Below are 6,597 nucleotides of genomic sequence, written 5' to 3' on the forward strand. Positions count from 1 at the left end.
CCAGTAGGTGAATATTGTGGGTCACAAATCCCACCAAGGTTTTTCCCACACCGGGTTTCCTTGTTAAAATAGTGTGTTATGGTGTGCTTTCCATGTTGTGGTTATTGTTCTTATTTACTGCATTAATTCTGGTTTACCGATACACTATTTTGGAATGAAATTTGTTTAATAAGATCATAAAATTTGTAAACCGGTTAGATATTAATTCACCCCCCTCTCAGTATCTTTGGGAATCCTAACAGTGAGGGAAGGATAGATATGGAGATAATTAGGGAAGATGAGAGAGAGAGAGGGAGAGAGTATAGGAGAGACCTAGAGAGGGGAGATACAAAAGATATAGATATAAGAGAGGGAGTTTATGGGAGATAAAGAGGTGACAGAAGAGATAAGAAAAGGAGAGAGTTCATAAAGGAAATGGGTAAAGGGTGATGAAGAGAGAGAGGTGAAGAGGGAGGGAGAGAACTACATAGGGGATAGATAGAGAGATTAGATATCTAGAGGGTGAGAAGGAGGAGAGATATAGATAGAGGGACATAGATATAGGTGCCTAATGAGACATGGATGGAAAGGTATAGAGGTTGAGAGAGAATGAGGGAGAAACCTAGAAATTTGAGAGAGGGAAGGAGAGACGGTAGGAGGCAGAGGTGATGACCTAGTGTTATCTCCTCATTCATCCTTCACAGTAGGAGTAAATCACCCTAAATTTTTTTATTTGAGTCTATATCTTTCTAGAAATTCCTTGGTTCAATCCTAAATCCATTTGTAAATTGTCTCTTAATCCATAGTGCCAAGTTGAAATGGTCTATTTGAACCTCGTGAACTCATTGAACCATTTTGAAGGGAGTTCATAATGTTCATTTAGGTTCTGCAGGTTCTAAGGTGTCTAAAAGGTTTTCATGCTAACGTTCACTCAAAGTGTTTTGCAGCGGTTCTTTTTCATGGTCGCATATGATGTGTTATATCCTCTTTCTCTAGGCTATGAACCATTTGAACCTAGTTCAAACAGTTCAGTGGTGTTCAACATGTTCAATGAAGTTCAAAGATCAGCGGCACTTAACAGAGTTAATCCTTTCAAAGAGAATTTTCTTGGCACAGTGTACACCTTGAACTACATGAACTCTCGTGAAGATAGTTCAAATTGTTTAGGCATGTTCAAATCAGGTGGGTCCCATGGACTAAAAGACATGATGGTGCATTTATTTCTAAGTATGATGAAGATTGAACCATATCTCGGGTGACGTCAACTGGTTGAGTTTTCAAGGCAAGTAATCATTTTTGGGAATTGGCAGTTACTCCAAAAATGCCGCCATCCATTCAATGTACGTGTGTGATGTCCAATCCCAATGCTCAACACATTTGAGTTGACGATTGAAATTAATGCACTTAATAAGTTCATATCACTTCTTTTGCTATAAGTTATGAAGTGATTAATTTCTGAAAACTTGTTCTTCATTGCTGCGAAGTTTTTGGATAGAAGGTTTGTTTGCTAGTAGTCATCTGATTGGTCTCAACTGTGAAGGTGAATTTGTTTCCTGTCCTCTCCAGTGATTTTTACCTGCTTTTCCTCTCTCATACTAGAATTTGCTGGGGAAAATAAGGGTTGTTGTTTATGAATTATGAAGTCCACATTGCACCTTTTCGGGAATATTTTTAGTCTTGCATGCACAGAGCCCATAGTCAGTGATACAGACTTGAAAGGAGCAAATCTAGAAGTTTTACAGGAAAGGGTGTTTAAAGGAATTGATGGTTCATTTGGTTTATAAATTCTGAGTAGTGGTCTCATAGAAGCGACAACTTTTCCTCCTATTGTCCCATGCCCAGAACAAGTTAGGGAGTGTATTGCGAGGTATGATCCTATTTCCGAAACTATTAAGAGAGATAATGGTGAAACACTCCTCGCAATTAACAGGGAAGTTATTTCCTCCATTTTCAAATTGCCTAATTATCAATTCTCAAACTTTTCTCCCGCTTAATCAATCACCGAGTTCAATGCAGATAAAACTGGACATCGGAATAATATAGCAAAATATTGGTAGAAGGTTCCTCAGAGGGGTGGCTCCAGATTACCTAAGAATCCCAACAAGAACCACATGCTTCCCCACATCCATGATGTCATGTTACTGCTACACCGAGTTAGAGGTTCAGCTGAGGCCTACAACTTCGATGATTCGATTTACTGCTATGTACAATTGGTGCTGGAAGGAAAGCAATATCTTGATTGGGCAGAGCTGATTGTCGACTCCATGAGGGAACAACTCAATATGGCGAAAAAATTCAAGCAAAATTTCTTCATGTCCTCATATCTGATATATTGCTTACCATGTGTCAAAGAGATAGTGGGAATACCCAGGCAACTCGCTGAGGGAGAGGTTTCTGTGTATGACTTTTACCCTATGTTACAAAAGGATAATGCTTTGCAAGATTTTAGGAGAGTACATAATGCTTTCCTGGGAGATTTGTGTTATGAGTTAAAGAACATGGAAACCAAGAGGATGTCTAAAGATGCACAGGAATTAGTGAAGAAATATGGTAGTTTCTTTGTTCAGTTTCCTCATTTTTGTTACATAAGAGTAGGCGGTTTTGAGGAAGAGATTTTCAGACTTCCTCATTTTTGTTCAAATTGTTTTGTTCTTGCTGAAATCTGTAGGGAGTTGGCTACTGTAATTAAGAAGGCTCAACATAGAGATAAATGGGAGGATCATTTTCCTATTCAATTGGGTATTTATCTTTCCATTCAATGTCAGATGCCTTAAGCATTGGAGCCAACTTGAAGAACTTCAATTTTCCACTATATCATGAAAGAAAGGGCTTTGACAGTAAAGGTTTCTCACGGAGTCTTGGTTTAATGCCGCACCTTCCAATCCCACACTTGGAGGACTTCTGGGAAGATTGCAATGATGAGCTTGGAGTGTTCAAAAGAGAAAACATGAGAATGATTCTGGAGCAGGTAGTTTCACTACAGGTGAAACTTGATATAAGGGGAATCTAAGAGGATTATCTAGAGCTTTTTGAACCTGGATACCTGGACCAAGCTGAACCCGAAACATCCTGCATTAATTAGGATGTAGAAGAAGAGTACAACATATAGCTTAAAACAAAGAGGGTCTTGGGAAGAACCACGGAGTGGGTAAACAAGAGAAGAGCAATGAAACTAGGCAACAAGATTGGTCCTGGAAGAGGTAGTGAGGTTACTCTATGTTCCCCAAAACATTTTTCTAACCCCACTTCTATGCCTATTCATGCAAGTAAAGATAAGAAGCCATCTTACACCAAGCACAAGCCCAATCCGACTCTGGACTTTTCTGCTCCTTGATATACAAGGACATGGAGTGCTGCGCAAAAGAAAATGGACCAAGTCAAAGACATGGAGGCAAAAGACAAAATTCTTGATGCTCAAATTTTTGAAGTTGAGGACCTTGACCACGACATTGTCAACACCATAGATTCTCATGCGGTCACTGTAGCCATGATGCCGCCCCCTAAGGTGATCAGAGGAACAGATAGTTCAAGTGCAACTCCTAAATGGCTAACCACTTCCGTAAGAAAGAAACGAAGTTTCATTCCAGTGACCATCTTGATTCAAGACATGGTGGTTAAGTACACGGAGAAGGGTCCCAAACAAAAGAAGTTCAAAACAACTGCCAGATTGGATACTAATGAAGAGACTGGGAAGTGGGTTGTCGATATTGCTTCTTATAAGCCCAAAGATGAGAATAAGGAGGTTAATGCAGAGGATTTTAAGATCACCAAAGTAGAGCTCAGGAACATGAGTAGGGATTCAGATAATCACCTTTTCCAAGTATCAGCTAAGAAGATGCTCACTAGGTCAGAAAAAGATGGGCAGGAGAAAAGAGAGTTGAAGTGGCATATCAAAATTCTTACTCAATTCATTGATAGTATCAGTTGCTTTGGAGCACTTCCCATATCACATGCTTCAAAAACTTTTGACCCTACTATGCCAGAGAACAAGAAGCTGATGGGTCAAGTCCATTGAGCCAAAAGCATCATGGGGGATGTGGAGAAATGGATTGAAGGAGTGATTAGAGATGGTGAAAAGTATATCACAAGCTTGAGGAAGTTATGTGATGAAATGCAAAGCCTCATTGCAGAGATTCAGAATCAGATTGTGCATGGGAAAAAGAAGAGAATAAATGGGAAAATGTCTTACCCATGCTCACCAAGATAGAAGAGTACGAAGCCACAAAATTTTTAGCAGAAAACTCAATCAAGTTGGTAGACGAGTGCCAACTCTTCGTATTGAAGAACACAATAATGTGGCGGGTGCTCACATTCAAGTCTGTGATTTCTGATGCTAGGGCTTCTATTTATGAGCTTCAGGACCTTCAGTGCAGCTTGATTAATGACAACAAAGTGGTTAATCCGGACCACGATTGGCAACTGGGAATCTGTGGATTGAACACACAGGACGCAATAAAGGCTTTTAAGTTGCACATGGAGAAAGTTAAGGCCAAAGGAAATTTCACTCCCGAAGATATAACGCAAGTCACTCGAATTGAGTCCATGACATTTATCGGTAACAATTAGTTACCTAAGCATGCCGAGAAAATGGTGAAGCACAGGTGGGATAAAGAAGCCGCTAAAGCAAAGATCAATGCCATGAAAAATCCTAGCTAGTCTATAATTCAGGAACTTGCAACCGCCCATGATGCCCAGAAAAGTGGAGGAGAGGATGACGATCGACAAGAAGCGTAGCATGATGATAATGCTCTATTTTTATTTTATGTGTTTTTCATAATCTTGCAAATGATTTTGGGACATCTATCCTTAAAATACTCTGTTGGTTTTTATAACTGTTTTGGAGGAGGTCGGGTTTTAAGGGAGACCTACTCTATTCTTTAAGACTACTATAAATTAGATTAAGATATATAGAGAAGGGGTTAGAATAAGTTACTTAGAAGTTCTATTTTTGTTGGAAGGAAGTCACCAGTTTCTCAAAAACTGAAATTAGAAAGAACTTATACGTGTATTGTTGTGTCTTTGTTGCGTGAAATACATACATACATATATATATAAATATCATAGGCATTTTGGAGAAGGAAAACCTTTGAGTTTTGAATCCATGGAGTGGTATTTCTTTGCAAATATTAATCTAATTAAACGATTGTGATCAACTTTCTGATGGTAAATATTGTTATTATTCTAGAGTTCCTTTCTATGTGATTATAAAAGATATGCGTTTGAAAGAGATTTTATTTCTCTTACCTCTTTTTATGAAGTGCTGAATTGGTGTTTTCTAAACTTTGTTTCGATCACATCCATTGTTCATGTTGAAGCATTTTTGAAGAATAGTTTTCTCAGAAATATTTGTGAACCATTAGCCTCTCATCTAAGAATGAAGTAGGTAGCCTTATGTGCTTTCAGGTTAAAAGCATACCAATTTAGTTTAATTAGATTATTCCCTGAATAACTAATGGAGGGAGCTGTACCTATCAAAAATTCAGAGGGAAGTGGTGTATGTCACACTTACCCAACTGTTTAGTTGAACCTTTGTCTTTCAAAGAAGGCGACAGAGTTTAAAACAATTTTATTTGAAGAAAGGCAAAAATCTGTTCACTAACAGATTTTTGGCAACTCTGCTGGGGAGTGTCAAACATTCAATAGATTAGTATGTTACATGCATGTTAGAATTGAACTCATAACCAACAACATCAATAGGTTTTCTTTGTTTGGAAAGAGATTTAAAAAAACAAACAAGGGGTGAACGGTTGAAAAGAATTTCCATAACTCAGAATATTGTTGTGGTAGAAAGAGTTGTTTAGGGACCCTAGAAGGGACAACATTGGATTCTCATCCTTATACCATATCACAAAGGAGAGAGGGAGTTGTTGATGATTGTTTTGAAGAATTCCAAGGGTTATCATTTTCCACAAATTTCACTCCCAAGAGGAACGCGAAAAGTAGACCTTCTTCTCCTACTAGAACTATTCCCAAGGTACCTTCCTCTTCTAGCCATTGGCAAGCATTAATTCTTTTTGGAATTCAAGCCCCTGCTCTTGTAACTATTTACCCTATTTTCATTATGGCCCAACCATGAGGTGTCGCAGTCAGGCCTCTTGCTCTTAGAGCCCATAATCCTCTTCCAAAAGGGGCTAGGGATGTTTTACCTAAATTTAATGGAGATGGGAAAATCCCGGTTGAAGAACATTTGAATTCCTTCAATGTAGCCACTGGAATACTGACAGTACAACATGAAGATGTGGCTATTAGGCTTTTCGCTCAAACTCTTACTGAGGGAGCAGCAAATTGGTTCAATCATCTATAGGCCGAATCTATAACTGATTGGCAAACAATGAAAACTGCTTTTGAGAAACGATTCAAGAGTGTTGATGATGAGCACTTACTTTTGGCTTAGCTCACACAAATGAAGAAGGAGATTCATGAGCCAATGAGAGACTATGTAGCAAGGTATAATAAGATTATCCATAAAATTCCCCAGGATAAAAGACCAATTGCTGATAACCGACAATGTTTCTTCATCAACTCTATGCCTCCTGATGTTGGTTTCCATCTTAGAAGAAATAGGCCAGCTGATTTTGATACTGCACAAAACTAGGCTGTAGAGCTTGAAGATGATTT

The sequence above is a fragment of the Cryptomeria japonica genome, chromosome 3 (assembly GCF_030272615.1).
Source record: "Cryptomeria japonica chromosome 3, Sugi_1.0, whole genome shotgun sequence".
NCBI lineage: Eukaryota > Viridiplantae > Streptophyta > Pinopsida > Cupressales > Cupressaceae > Cryptomeria > Cryptomeria japonica.